The 16,374-nt window shown below is 46.1% G+C and overlaps 1 protein-coding gene across 2 annotated transcripts in view; it reads right to left on the bottom strand.

The window, feature by feature from the left end:
- The window catches only part of ADGRG4 (adhesion G protein-coupled receptor G4), a 1,350,632-nt gene that overhangs the window by 1,057,152 nt on the left and 277,106 nt on the right, over positions 1-16,374 (bottom strand). The window lies entirely within an intron of this gene.

The raw sequence follows: 16,374 nt of genomic DNA on the forward strand, positions 1-16,374 counted from the left end.
GACTCATACAAGGTCATCATAGGTTCTGATACGGAAATACCACAGCTGGAATTCCAGGCACCATGAAGGGACGTAAGTAAAAATTGCATATTACCACAACTTTATTAGGTTTTCGCCCTGGAACTGAAAATAACTACAGCAATTGTCGTTTCCACTCCAATTCCAGCATGTTTTTACCATTCCGAGCTATTCTACCAGGCACATTTAAGTTTTTTTATGAACTGGACAAAAAAGTGCTGTGATCCTACACAAAATGTAATCCCGATTCGGCCACTAACTTCTGTTAATATGGTTTTTCCTAACCTCCAAACTGCATAGCAAAATTAAGGAACCAATCAAGCAGATCGTTTTTCATTGTTGGCCTCTCCATACATTGTAGACGACTAATTATTGTAAATAATAGTATTTGCTTGATTTCTATTTGTTGTGATAATTTGTAAAGCACCAGAATCCATGAGGTACAGTACAACAGACAATGTAGATAATAACGGGGTCAGTTAAACATTGGCGGGAGCCTCGCCAAATAGCCACTGCAGGTGAAAGGCCCTCCCTTCGCTCACCCAGAGTAGCATCATCCATTGCATTTTGAGATCCTTTGCTTGCTGGGGGACGAAGGGAGGGAAGGAGAATAGGTTAAACAAAAGAGAAGAAAGTCAGTTTTGACAAGAAAATCGAAGCCTTCAACATACTCAGAGAACCGTTGTCCATCAGCAAGCTTCAAATGTCACACATCTTGTCAACGCCTGCTTTCTCTGTGGCACGCCTCAGAATGATTTAAAAATAGAGTGACATATTTACGACTGGGGTTGCGTCACTCTTGCCCCACGCAACGTGGGGCATGTGTGACACAAACACAAAATTCAACTTATCAAGCCACCCAAGGCCAACTTACTTGGCCCTGGGTGGCTTGATAAATGTTCAGTAATGCAAAGCAGCGCAAATCCCTGCATTGCATTACTCTGCCCCCAGGGAGGCGTTCCATGGGTACTGCATGGGTGTTCCCACGCAACACCCATGGATTTTGACGCATTCCCTGATTTACCAGAAGTGGTAGACCGGGGAATGAGCCAAAGTGCTGCGCCTTCTCAAGGTGATGTTGTATAGCTATTTTATCCATGTTTTAGACACGTTAATTTAGCAAACAAGGCCTGACGTTGTGCACTTTAGCCCAGTCACATTTTATTCAGCACCGCTTTATTTTTCTAGTGTTAACCACATTTGTGGGGTTGTTTTATTTTCTCTATCTATCTGTTTCTTCGCCTACGAAAGCATCACGTTCTTACCATTGCACTTTGTGCTTTCCTCAAGGCTGCAGTCAGATAGGATTGCGGGCAAAAGTGGTACACTGTGTCTCCAACATACACAGAAACATACATACCCTTATGTGGGGACGTTTGTCCTAGAACGTCCATTTGTTTTATTATAAAAACACTTCTCTATCCCATGCATGTTAGAGGGAGATTCCAGCCAGAAGACCACGGCTGCATGCTGATTGCTGATTGTCTTCGCTACAGCTGCTTGCTTAGACTACTGAATCCCTGGCATACATGAGGACAATGTCTTTTTAGACAACAGGCTTCCCTGCTTAGGTATGGGGGATTGTTAGACTTGGTATCCTTGGCGTGGCCTCCCCTAACTTTTTGCCTCTGTTTCCCAGGTTGTTGATGTGTGCTGGACTCTGTTTTTGATACTCTGGGCACTTTACCACTGCTATCCAGTGCTAAAGGTCAAGTGCTCCTATGTAAAATGTATGTGTAATTGGCTTTCCATGATTGGCATACTTGATTTACTAGTAAGTCCCTAGTACAGTGCACTAGAAGTGCCCAGGGCCTGTAAATCAAATGATACTAGTGTGCCTGCAGCACTGGTTGTGCCACCCACATGAGTAGCCCTGTAAACATGGCTAAGACCTGACACTGCAGTGTCTGTGTGTGCAGTTTTAAACTGCCAATTCGACTTGGCAAGTGTACCCACTTGCCAGGCCCCAACCTTCCCTTTTCTTACATGTAAGGCACCCCTAAGGTAGGCCCTAGGTAGGCCCCTGGGCAGGGTGCAGTGTATGTTTAAGATAGGACATACACTAATGTGTTTTACATGTCCTGACAGTGAAATACTGCAAAATTCAGCTTTCACCGTGCAAGGCCTATCTCTCTGATAGGGGGCTGCCTTTAAATATTATTAACATGCAGATTCCCTTTGGGAGCAGCTAGAATAATGAAGTTTAGGGTCTCTGAACTCACAATTTAAAAATACATCTTTTAGTAAAGTTTGTTTTTAGGTTGTGTGTTTGACAATGCCACTTTTAGAAAGTAAAAGCAGCAGATGATGGACAGAATGGAGAGCAAATCAAACATTCACCCCCAGTCAAAGATCTGGGCCATTAGTTTCTTTGCTTGCCATACCATTTCAGTTTGGACCTAGCCGTATGCAAATGAGGAACAGGGTCAAAACTGATTTGCATAAGGCAGGGTCCAAACTGGGGTGGCATGCTGAGCAAAAGAATGGTGGATTAAACCCAGATCTGTGACTGGGGGTGAGTGTTTGCATTGTTCAGCACTCCGTCCATCATCCTTTTGTGTTGCTAAAGTTGCCCTAAGTGGGAAGGGTATACCCAGAAGTGGGTCCCGTGCTCACTGTGCCACCTGATTCAAGCTAGCCTGGATAATGAAGGGTTATACCCTGAAACCGGTCCCAGGATGCTTGTTTCCGGTCCAAGGAGGACCTGGCTTGGCAGTTCGGGCTGGACTGTACCCATGAGGAACAGGGTCAAGATTGATTTGCATATGGCTGGGTCCAATCCGGGGTGACATGGTGAGCAAAACAATGATGGATTAAACCCAGATGTGTGACTGGGGTTAAGTGTTCAGCACTCTGTCCATCATCCTTTTGTGTTACTTTTAGAAAATAGGCATTTTCTTGCTTAAACCATTATGTGACTCTGCCTGTTTGTGGATTCCCTGTCTGGGTCAGTTTGACAGTTGGGCTGTTTGCATCTCTCCTCTAGACAGTGACACAAAGGGAGCTGGGGTGTAGCCTGCATATCCTGATGAGCCATCTGTTCTGGGAGGGAGGGGAGGAGTGGTCACTCACACCTGAATGGGCTGTGCCTGCCCTCACACAATGCTGTCTCCAACCCCCTGATGTGTGTCTGGGGCCTGGCCTGGGCAAGGCAGGATCTTACAAACAAGGGAGGCTTTCCTTTGAAGTTTGCCTATGTTAGACCTGACAGCCTTAGGGGGGTCACCCCTAACTTTTTGCCTGCCTCCCTCCACTTTTTAGATACTGTTTTTGCTAATTTTAAGACTCTGCGCACGTTACCACTGCGAACCAGTGCTAAAGTGCATATGCTCTCTCCCTTTAAACATGGTAACATTGGATCATACCCAATTGGACTATTTCATTTACTTATAAGTCCCTAGTAGAGTGCACTATATGTGCCCAGGGCCTGTAGATTAAATGATACTAGTGGGCATGCAGCGCTGATTGTGCCACCCACTTAAGTAGCCCCTTAACCTTGTCTCAGGCCTGCCAGTGCAAGGCCTGTGTGTGCAGTTTCACTACCAATTCGACTTGGCATTTAAAAGTACTTGCTAAACCTAAACCCCTCCTTTTTCTACATATGACACCCCTAAGGTATGCCCTAGGTAACCCATAGGGCAGGGTGCATTGTAGGCAAAAGGCAGGACATGTACCTGGGTAGTTTACATGTCCTGGTAGTGTAAAACTCCTAAATTCGTTTTTACACTGCTGTGAGGCCTGCTCCCTTCATAGGCTAACATTGGGGCTGCCCTCATACATTGTTTGAGTGGTAGCTGCTGATCTGGAAGGAGTACGAAGGTCATATTTAGTGAAGTTGGATTTAATATTACTATTTTAGAAATGTCACTTTTATAAAGTGAGCATTTCTCTGCACTTAAATCTTTCTGTGCCTTACAATCCACGTATGGCTGGGTTCAGTTGACAGCTCTTTGTGCATTTACTCAGACACACCCCAGACACAGGATACTCAGCCTCACTTGCATACATCTGCATTTTGAATGGGTCTTCCTGGGCTGGGAGGGTGGAGGGCCTGACACTTGCATGTCAAAGGACAGTAGCCTACCCTCACACAAAGGACTGCCATACCCCCTACTGGGACCCTGGCAGACAGGTTGAACTGAAAGGGAACCTTGTGCACTTTTAAGCCACTCTTTGAAGTCTCCCCCACTTCAAAGGCACATTTGGGTATTTAAACAGAGCCTCTGCCCCTACCAACTCAGACACTTCCTGAAGAAGAAACTTGAATCAGAACCTGCATCCTGCCAAGAAGAACTGCCTGGCTGCCCAAAGGACTCACCTGTCTGCTTTCTGTGAAAGACTGCTGCCTTGCTGTTGCCCTGCTGCCTTGCTGCGCTCTGGCTGAGGTGAAGAAGTGCTCTTCAAGGGCTTGTATAGAGCTTGCCTCCTGTTCCCTGAAGTCTTAGGACCAAAAAGACTTAAAAATTTGACGCACAGCCTGCCAGAAACAATGCACAGCCTGCACTGCGGCAAAAAATTCACTGCACGCCGAACCGGAACGACACAGCCTGACTTTGCATCGAGAAGATCGATGCAGCGCCTGCGTAGCGACCAGAAATTTGACGCATGACCCACCGGATCGGTGCACAGCCGAGCCGGAACGATGCAGCCCGACTTCCAGAGAGGAATGCACGCAGAGTCTGCCGTGCGGTAGAAAATTTGACGCAACACCCACCGAATCGACGCAGCTCCTGTGACTTCATCCTGCTAGTGCAGGAAATCCACGCATCAGCCCCGGGGCGTCCGAAAACCCGGCAACCCGAAGATGATCCACGACTGAGCGCCGGAAATGACACACAGCCGTCCCTGCGTGAAAACTAAATGACGCATTGCTGTGTGCGGCCCGAGAAATCGACGCACACCCCCTTTGTTTCCACGCATCTCCTCCTCTGCGGTTCTTCGCAGAGATTTTGCACGCGAACCAGGTACTTTGTGCTTGAAAGAGACTTTAAGACACTTTATATCACTTTTACAGTGATATCTCAACATATACTTATTGCATTTTAATCGTTTTGACCTGCATTTATTCAGATAAATATTATATATTTTGTTGTGGTGCTATATGGTGTTATTGTATGATTTATTGCACAAATACTTTACACATTGCCTTCTAAGTTAACCCTGACTGCTCAGTGCCGAGCTACCAGAGGGTGGGCACAGGATAATTTGGATTGTGTGTGACTTACCCTGACTAGGGTTCTTGCTTGGACAGGGGGTAACCTGACTGCCAACTGAAGACCCCTTTTCTAACAGCCTACTTCAAAATGCAGGCAGAAAGGGGTATAAATAGTGTACCCAAAACATCAGCAGATTAGATCACTTCTGGATTCAAGAGGAACCTCTGCCAAGGAGAAGAGCTGTGGAGAAGCGCTGCCCCTGCCTGTGCTTTGTTGGGCTGTCCTGCAGTTGCTGCTTCTGCCTGGGAAAGGGGACAAAGACTGGACTTTGTTGTGCATTCCTGCTTGAGAAGAATCTCCAAGGGCTTGAACTGAACTTGCCTCCTGTTGTTGAAGTCTCAGGGCCATCAAAGATTTCCCCTGCCAGCTCCTGGACTCCCTTCTGAGACTCCTGCCCTGCCAAGTGGTACCCTATCCAGTCCCTGGGCCCTTGAAAGGCAAAGCTGGCAGACAAGAACTGAAAATCCATGCACAGAATGCTGTGCAGGGAAATTTATGATTCACCTTCCGTAACGCAGCTGATAAATGACGCACCGCTGGCTTTGCTGCTGAAATCAATGCTCCACCTGCATTGCGGCTGGGAGATCGACGCATCGCGGCTGGAGAAACGACATGCAACACCAGCTTACAGAGGCTGATAACGATGCAAACCCCATGCAGTGCGGTTTTCTAACACTGTGCGACCAGATTTCCCACGCATCGTCCCTGGGCATCCAAGTCAACTCCACTCTGCGTAGATCAAAGGTGCCCCGTCCAGAAATTGACGCATCGCTCTCTTGGAAGGGAGAAAATTGACGCATCTCCAACCCGACCAGAGAAGGAAACAACGCACTGCCTCACTTGCGAGTAAGGAATCAACACATCACTACCCTTTTCCAACGCATGCTCACCTGTGCGGCTTTACTTCTGACGTTAACCAGGTACTTTGCGTAACAACGGCAATCTCACTGTTTTCTAAGCATTAAGACTCTTATTCTTTTGAAAATTCATATCTTGACTTGTGTATGTTGGATTTTTGTCGTTTTGGTCTTGTGTGATTTAGACAAATATTTACTATTTGTCTAAACTGGTATGGTGTCTATTTTGTATTGTGTTCACTGTATTACTGTGTGTGTTAGTATAAATACTTTATACATTGCTTCTGAATTTAAGCCTGCCTGCCTGCTCATGCTAAGCCACCAAGGGGGTGTGCAGAGGTTAACTGAGGGTGATTCTCCTTTACTCTGACTAGAGTGAGGGTCCTTGCTTGGACAGGGGGTAACCTGACTGCCAACCAAAGACCCCATTTCTAACAGGGATGATGTCTTCCAGGGAATAAACTTGAAGGGTCGATTACGGCTTATCACAATGTGCTCTAACATAACAAAGGTAGAAAAGACATATATCACTCCTAGTGACAGTATGGTGGGATTGTTGTTGTGTTTCACTCTCCTTGTCACAGTTTTGCTTCTATTGTGTTTTATCATCCTAGTTATTGCAATACATGCCATTTTATCTAAGATGCAGTTACTTCAAGAAACCCCTACTGAACCACATTCTGCCTTTGTTTGCCTTTGCCTGTGCGAGACTAATGTAACAGAGAGAAAGAGGTGAATTCTGATCGACCACGATTCCCCTGAGGAATCTTTCGTGTCATGCGCCCGGATGCCACAATCATCCCTGCTCTTGGGCAGAGGTGAGGCGCTGCTAGTTAGCCGGCAAACATGGATTAGGCTGACAGGTGTCACTTGGTGTGGGATTGTACTCAGTACCCTACAATTCAGGTGATTCCGCCCCCCAAATCCAGTAGCCTCATTAGGATAATGAGAACCTATGCAACAGTGAGGCAAAACGAGGAGAAATACCTTTATTTTCCTTGTTACTTCGTCTTTCTATGTGTGCTGCATTCTGCAGCACACATAAAAGAGGAAGACGCTTACAGGGATTGATTTTGCACAGGAAGGTGTGCCTTCCTGCACAAAAACAATCCTCCTTACAATGCAGGCACCCTTGCACCATGGTGCAAGGTTGTCTTTGTTGGCACTGGGCAGCCAATATGCCACAAGCGCAGGGATAGTGACAAGAATGAACCATATTCTTTTAAATGTGGTGCATTCCTGCCCTTTCCCTGTCATGCAGGGCAGCAAGTTGACTTGCTGCGCTACAATGCGTGACTTTGCTACAAATATGGCCCACAGTCTTCATCCGTCTCTTGAAGACACAAATGGCAGACCCTTATATGCTGTGTAAATACTGGTTGATTTCCAACTTCTCTAACAAGAGCAAAAACCTTGCAAAGAGAAGAAGGTAGCACACAATTTCAAGAGTATGTGGCACACATGTTAATCCAGAACACCCGCCAGCCAGGTTTAAAGGTAGTAAGAGGCACAAAATAAATTATGGTGGACATGAAAGAAGACCCTCTCTTCATCCTTGACGAAGGCACAGAAGCTATCATGAATCTCCTGGACCTCTCAGGAGCCTGTATAATGATGCAACACAACATTCTGTTACAGAGACCTCAGAAATGGGCATGGGGCTTCAGCGACTGCCCTAGAGTGGATATGGTCATCTCGTAGCTCAACATTGTGCAAAGTGCTCTGCGGAGCACTACAGGGCTCATCCCTCTCCCCTTCTCTTCAGTAGCCCTATATTCTTTTACGCACTTTAAAAAATCTATCCATGTCCCCGTCCATCTGGAAAATAAGGCAGGTGAGGGTGTGAATATCACAGATTGCCTAGACCAGTGGTTCCCAACCTTTTGACTTCTGTGGACCCCCACTTTATCTTAACTGGAACCCGGGGACCCCCACTGAATCATAATTCGAATCCAGGGACCCCCACTGAGTCATTACTTGAAGCTGGGGACCTAATCTGTTTATATTATTTAATTTTCTAAGCAGTCGTGGCCCCCTGAGGAGGTATTGCGGACCACAGGTTGGGAATCACTGGCCTAGCCCATATCAGCCACTGGACAAAAGATGATTTAATTTGTTTGAACGAAATATGGGCTGAAGTCTCAAACATAGATGAGATTTGACCTCGAGTCACATGTTTTAAATGCCTACTAGTCTAGGCCCTGTCACCACACTACAACAGCCAACAAACCTGCAGGTTATTTTTGATTCTCTCCATAACATCATTCTTCAAATCAACGCAGTTGTCAAGGGAACAAACTTTGTACAGTTTTTTCTTCGGAAAATGAGTCCCTCTCCAGCAAGGCAAGCACCTGATAGATCTAATTTGACGACTGGAGATGGCGTGCCTACATTACTATAAAGTAAGAGTAGTACTATTTTTGTCTGATGTATCCACGTACCGCGTTAACTACTGAAGCCGTTCTTATATGAGTAGCATGCTTATTTACTATGCTGCCTGTATGCTCACTATGCACGCTACCTGATGATGGCTTGGTACTCGGCTGGGTGTTTCAGCAGAATATTCATGTTGCCTTTATTCTTTTTGACATAAATTCTGAGAAGTCACGCGTCAGTGGAGAGAAAGGTCAATGCGGTGTACATTTACAAGACATCACACAAGATTATAGAGAAGGCTGTAGATTCGATATTCCGTGGACCACTTGTCAGGCAGCCGCATTCTGAGGTGCATTATTGCCTAGGACAAGAATACCAGGGGTACTTGCACCTCCACAAGGTATTACACCTGCCAGTTATTTCATGCAGTGTTGTTCACGGTGCTTATTTCACTTAGCACAATGTTTCCAAGGGCCGTTATTTCTTGCGTCACAATATGTATCATCACCACTAATACTGCTTTTTCTCAGTGTTTCAGATTGGCAGCTTTTCTGCTGCTACACAAACAAGTTTTGCAATGCGAGGAAGGCTCTTTTCCAGTTTAGCTCTGAGTATGGTATCCAGTTCTTGTTTCTGGTGGGTTTGTTAGCCTTAAGAGCCCAAGCAGTCAGTAGCATGACGAATAAATTGTTGCTGGAAAGACGGTACAATGCGTTAAACAATCGCTGCCGACATCTGCAGTGGTCAGCAACTCAAGAATATGAATCCTGACAGGCCAACTCAGCCTTTCAACCTTCTCAAGATGGTGAGACAATACATAAAGGACCGCATTATTAGTAATAATTCCGGTTGGGATGAAGAGTAATGCGAGACTCTGTATGTCTGATATTGTATCGCCAGGACATTTTGCCTGTTGAAAGCAGGCGAAGCACGCAGGGGAGAGACAGGTGGAAAACAGCAAAAATCGTGTGGAAATGTGCGCGGAGACGCAAATTCCTCCATGTAATTCCCTTTTGCTCAGCCATATGTCAGGGATTTCCAAAACCCAGAAGTACTGATACTTACAGGACACGTACTCATCAGTGGGGTAATACCTATGTACTAATCTTGCCTTAACTACAATAAACCATTAATAGGCTAAGAGTACCAATGTATATACATTACATAGAAACATTTGGTATAAAGTGCTAAATCAAATGCTATGATTTAGGTAGTGGCCTGTTCTTTAGAACTGAACATCCATCGCAGATTTTGTGCCCCACAGTTTCTTTGGATGCGGGACCTGCCTTCCTTATACCTCCGCTCCGCGACTGCGTGGGTGTGGCTGATTCGCTGCACTCACGGCCTCACTGGAAATAATACAGCCTTGGCAAAAATGTTGAAAACAGGCCCGAGCTGCAGGCTGGCTACGATTAAGCCACTGGGGCCTGTACTGATAGATAACGGAAGCTCATTCAGGACTGAAAGCTTCCCTAGCCTTAAGGAGAGGTGGCAGAAGGTCCAGCCTGGCCCAGCCTGCCCTCAGCTACGCTCCCTTTTTTTAATAACAACTTACTGTACGGAATCAGTACTCGCACCCAATTCGGATCTGAAAATTGTTCCGAGATCGACTAAGCGAGGAGTAAATGATGACTTTTTTGCTTCCATCGCAATAACTGTGAATATGTATAACGGTATGTAATTGCTGGACTCTTTGGGGCAATTACATTTTAGCCCTTAGTATATATCAACATTTTAATGTCATAGCTGGCAGAATCCTGCCCGGGGAAGACCGGGAAATATAACACCCTTGGGAATGTTCAGGGACATCTTAAGGATTTTGGGAGTCCTGGGACAAACCTATTTTGGAGGCCCCTTGTCAGAACAGATTGGAGTTAATGATTTAATCTCTTTCATGCCCTCTTTGGCCAGGTCACTGACAGTGCACAGGGGCAATCATCCAAATTGTAAATGTATTTACATCTAATATTCAGGGATGGTGACCTGTTTTCAATATTGTAACTCAGCAGCTCACTAATATTACTTCAGATATTCTCTGTGGCATCCTCCCATTCTCATATATGAGGTCCTATTGTGATCTAAAATAAAGCTTTTTTATGGATGTTGCATGAAAAATAAACAACATTTCTCTGCAAAATGTATGCAATAGACTCACACTCATCACCCACATTAAATATAAATAGAAGGAAAACGGTATTTAAAACAATCTTTTTAAAAAATATTCAAGTTAATCAGGGCAAGACTCTCTGCAGAACAGAGCTGGCTCTATTAAGAGATCCATGAAACGCCAGGGTCCACTTTGCCCATACTTTAAATCATCTCTGGGAATGCTGTCAAGACCCAGGGACAATTAGAGGTAACTGTAAATTAGTTTAACTGTAAATCTCCAGGAATGCCAGCAGTTATTCATGTAACCCTGATGTTTCTCCCCAGGGGCATAGCTTGGCTTGGTCAATAAGATTGGGGGAAAGGGGGACTTCAAATTTCCCAACAATCACATTGGCATTTCTTATTAAAAAATATTATATGAGAAGCAGGGCAGGGGGGACTTAAGGGGAATAATTTTTATTGTTAGGAGTACTTAAAACACAATATTTTTCAAGTTATCAAATATATTTTTATGACCTTCAAAACAAACACAAGAGTGTGTGTCTACATGTGTGTGTGTTTGTCTGTGTGTATGTAAAAATTATAAGTGAAATATGACAGACACATCACAATACCCAACAGAAAGCACTTGTACTCAAAAATTCAATACATTCTTCTGTGGATGCGAGTTTGATGGTGTTCTCGATGAGGGTTCATTGCCAGACATGCCCATGAGAGTGCAGTTCACAATCTGGAAGAGATACTTTTTTTTAGTTTGGTGTCTCTAGAATCACAATTTAAAATTACGATTTATGGAGAAGTCGGATTTGACATTGTAATTCTAAAAATTCCACATTAAAAACATTGGTGTTTTCCTACTTTAGTCATTTGGTGCCTGCTGCCTGTCTCTGATCATTTGTCTGGGGTGGGGCTGATAGCTGGGCTTTTTGTATTTCCCCTAGACAGCCAGCCACAATGGGAGATTGGGTGTAACTGGTTGGTCCATCCACACTCTGATGGGCCATGCTGGACAGGATGGGAGGGAGTTGCTGGGCACAGCCTCATACTTACACCTAAATAGTCTGTGTCCTTTTTGATACACAGGGCTGCCTAACCCCCTGAAGTGAGTCTACAGCCAGGGCAGGAAGGGCAGGACCTCTGTGCACTTCAAAGGCCTGTATTTGAAGTGTCTCCCACTTCAAAGGCCACACTGGCTATAGGCACTGGATGTCTGACACCACCAAAACAATAGACTTTTGGACCTGTGGATAATCTGTCAGGAAGAAGGACTGCTATGCTGCTACACAGCTTGCTACTCTTCTGGATTGGTGGTCTACAAGGAACTGCTGACCTGCTGCCTGCTGCCCTCTTACCTAGAAAAGGAGAACTGGACCTGCAACCTCCATCTTGAACCCAGGACTCCAGAGTGATTTCAAGGGCTAGTCTGCTGGCCTCCTGATCTGAGCCTCGGGGACATAACAGGCTCCACAGCACCTGGACCTGCCTTCAACAAGCTCCTGACCCCAAGAGGCTCCTCTCAGGTCCTGGGCGCTTAGAAGTGGGATTTTAGCTCATGAAATCAAGCTTTTGGGCTTTTCACAACCCCGAACGGGCCTGTTCACACTAAAACCGCACCGCTTGCCTAAAGTATCACTTCAAACCACCGCAAGTTCAACTCTTTGCACAGGAAAGTCTTGCCATTCATAACCACTAGGCTCCAGCCCGCCCGTCCGCAATGCACAGCCAACTCTTCATGCCTGGGGACCAAGGTCAGCGATTCTCTCCTTGCTCCCGGAGACCTTCTTCCCCATGAAGGGGACTCTTGGCACAATTTTTGAGATGGTAAAACTTCTGCTGGACGTATCTGGGACTGTATCTGACCAACACTCTATTGTCATTGGCCTGAACCTTTGGATTTAACCCGGTCTAGTGTGACCGGATATCCCTAATTGGCACTTCCTGCTTTTAAGTACTATATTGCATTTTAGTGTTTAAAAATTCATACCGCCGGTTCTAATTACTGGATTTTTGTCATTTTGGTCTTGTTTTTGTCATTAAAGTAAACTCTATTATTTGTGTGATGTTTTTACTGTTTTACTGTTTGAAGTGTTGCACAAATAATTTACACATTGCCTCTTAAGTTAAGCCTGACCGCTGTGTGCCGAACTGCCAAGGGGCTGAGCACAGGTGTGTTTGTGACTTACCCTGACTAGAACTGTGATTCCTGCTTGGACAGGGTGTATACCTCTGCCAACTAGAAACCTAATTTCTAACATTGGTAATCCGTGGTTAGGATAGGATTTGTGCATGTGCCGTTGCCATAGAGTTACTTGGTGTACACTACCAATCAACATCAAAGACTAATTCAAATTCTTTTCAATTCGCCCTGATTGGCATTTTTTATTTTTTCCAAAATCATGCCTCTAACTGGAGGATCTACATCTGCACCTGCAATAATGGAATTTGAGCTGGCCAACCTTTATTTATCCTTGTTACTTCCTCTTTCGATGTGTGCTGCATTATGCAGCACACATCGAAAGAGGAAAATTCCTCCGGGGATTCATTTTGTGCAGGAAGGTGCCCCTTTCTCCATGAAAACAATTTTCCTTACAACGCAGGCACCCTTGCACCAGGCTGCAAGGGTGTGTATGTTGGTGCTAGGCAGCCAATATGACGCCAGCACAGGAACAATGGCAGGAATGTGCCATATTCTTTTAAATGCAGCATATTCCTTCCCTTTTATTTAGGTTTATACTGTAGCCTTGGGCTTCCTATAAAGAGCACCACCAGGGAGGTGGAACTGCAAAAGGCACTGAGGGCCTGGGCAGAAGCTTGTTTGGCTTTGAATTTACCAGGAGAGGATGAGAAGTTAGATGTGAGAAGTTAGATGACCCTGAGGGGCTCCCTTCTGAGGAAACATCTGAAGTGGAGGTGGAAAGATGTCCCCTGAACTGGAGCTCCCTGTCAGAGCAATGAGCGGAGTCTCTTCCTGTGGTCTCTCTCCACAGGAGCTGGCTTAGAGAAGGGAGGAGAGGGAGTTCACATCACAGATATCAAAATTAAAAATGGAGGAGGAGGAGAAGAAAAGAGCATTTGAGGAAAGGAAAATCTTACTGACTCATGAATTGAGTGTGACAGAGCTGGAAATCAAGGCCAAGCAGGTGGATTCCAACAGTGATGGTAGCAGCATACCTGCAGTACCTGAAGGAGAGAAAAGGGTTCGCATACCTAATTATTTGGTGCCCAGTTATGTGGTGGGGGACAACCTTCTGCTTATGAATCTGCACTGAGGGTTTACAAGGTTCCTGAGGAGTACTAAGGGGGAAGAGGGAAAGTCTTTGGAAATACATGCCTATTAAATGAAGGGACACATTTCTAATACTAGAAGTCCAGGACCAAACAAGGTACACCTCCTATGAAGGCCAGTCTCATTGCCAATTTGGGCTGACCCCTGAAAAGTATCACCAAAGATTCAGGACCAACCAGAAGCTCCTCATCCAAACGTGGATAGTTTTTGTGGACTACTCCAGTAAGGCACTGAACGATTGGGTGGGGGGTATCAAAGTTACTGATTATATTGGGTTGTACAATTAATTCATGGGAGAGCACATGCTCAGTGTCTGTTTTCCAGAATTGTGCCTGCACCTAGTTGACAGTAAGCTGACCGACCCCAGAAAGCTTGTTGAGGAGGTAGAGCTTTGGGCTAGGACTAGGGTGTCCTGGGTGTGCGAAAAGGTATCTGGGGGACCCCCACAAAGGTGGTCAGGGGTCCATCAGAAAAAAGAGAGGGGAGAAAAACTTAAAAAAATAAGGAGATCTCAAACAGCCCCCGAAAAAATTCTCAAGGGAGTAGTGGTAACCACTGCCAGTCTGAGTCTAAAAGGAAGGGGTTCTTTGACAAGCAGACAGTGAGGTTTGTATCTCAATGCATGGAGTATCTCAAGTATGGCCACTCCAAGGTGGCTCCAAATGTCCCAAGAGGGCACAGCTCCCCATAGCTGGGCAGACACCTAGGTTGGAGAGTGCAGCACTCACAGGAAGAGATAGTCCCAGTTAACTTTGGGGAACAGATAGAGGTAACACTAGTGTCCCTGAGGGATAAGGACATGATGGTAAAAACCAAGATGCCTGCTAACACTTCCATTTATAGGCAGTGGGTCACCAAGAATGGGCAGTGGGTGGAGGTTCTATGAGACACAGAAGTCAGCATGACCACTGTAACGTGTCCACTGATATCTGCAGAGCTGATCATATCGAGCACATTCCACCAATTCATAGTCAATGAAATTCTGCAGGAGCCATCTACAGGCTCTACTGGCGTGTCAGGTTCCTTGAAAGAAGCTTTGTGTCCTGCCATACCTGTTGTTTGTTTTCTAGGCAATAAGCTGGAGCACACTTCCTGAAGGTAGGTAGAGCTCAGGTCACACTTGAAAATGTTGGGATTGCCTGAGTGGGTCTGTATGACCACATGGTCCATGGCTGCCCACAAAGGGAGTCAAGGGTATCTGGAAAAATGGCCTGGACAATTGCAAAGTCGATGGGTGAGGGGCATGGGAAATCAGCCCCTGACGTTCCCATGAGGGAGGTTGATGGGGTCCCTGGGGAGAAGGCCCCCGAGCCAACTGGGGAGGCCATTGCCGCCCTTGGTTACCCACCTGAGCTTGCTGACTGGCAAGCTGAGGGTGGGCCCACCAGGGAGGAATTCTGCCAAGCACAGAAAGAGTGACCTATTCTTGAGGGTTTGAGACAGCAGGCCTCTGCCCATGCATCAGGTGAAGTCTCTGGAGATCACCTAATCTACTGGGAGAATGGTCCCCTATACAGCACACCTAAGGCTCCTGGTAGTGGGGCAGCTCATGTGCTGGTGGTGCCCCAGTGTTACAAGGGCTTTCCTACTAGGTTTGGCTCATGACATACCGCTTGCAGGAAATTTGGGGCAAGACAAGACCTTCGCCAGGCTTGCCTCTCATTTCTATTGGCCCTGAATGAGGACAGCCTTATGTGCATTCTGCAGTACCTGCCCAATCTGTCAGGCCAGTGAGAATACAGGAAAAAAGCAAATAGCTCCCTTAGTCCCCTTACCAGTCATTGGCACCCCCTTTGAAAGGGTGGGCATCAATCTCACTGAACCCTTGGACCCCAAGATAGGGCAATAGGTTTGTCCTGGTGGACCATGTCACCCCTTGCCCAGAGACAATTGCTCTGAGGTCAGTGACTGCACCTGTGGTGGCCAGAGCTCTGATGGGGATCTTTACCTGAGTGGGGTTCCCAAATAAGGTAGTGTCTGACAGATGCATTAACTTCATGTCCACGTACATGAAGTTCATGTGGGATGAGTGTGGTGTAACCTACAAGTTCACCACATCCTATCAAACCGAAACGAATGGCTTGGTGGAAAGATTCAACAGGTCTGTGAAGGGCATGATAATGGGTCTACCGCAACCAATGAGGCATATGTGGGACATCCTCTTGCCATGCCTTCTCTTCCCCTACAGGGAGGTGCCACAGAAAAGAGTTGGGTTCATCACCAATAAACTCCTCAACGACCACCCTGTTAGGGGATCTCTGAGCTTTGTCATGGAGGGGTGGGAGCAAGCTTCCAGGAAACCCTCCCCTGGCATGTGGTCAGCTACAAGCTGGTCCCCTACAACCAGAGGCTCCATGTCTGGAAGAGGGCACAAAGTAACCTTGAGACCAGCCAAGAGGTCACGAAGCTCTGGTACGGCCAGAAGGTGGAGTATCAACCTGGCCAGAAGGGATGGGCAATGGTGCCAGTAGATTCCAGAGCTCTCCAGGACTGCTGGACCAGCCCATATGAA

Source organism: Pleurodeles waltl, chromosome 2_1 (assembly GCF_031143425.1).
Source record: "Pleurodeles waltl isolate 20211129_DDA chromosome 2_1, aPleWal1.hap1.20221129, whole genome shotgun sequence".
Classification (NCBI taxonomy): domain Eukaryota; kingdom Metazoa; phylum Chordata; class Amphibia; order Caudata; family Salamandridae; genus Pleurodeles; species Pleurodeles waltl.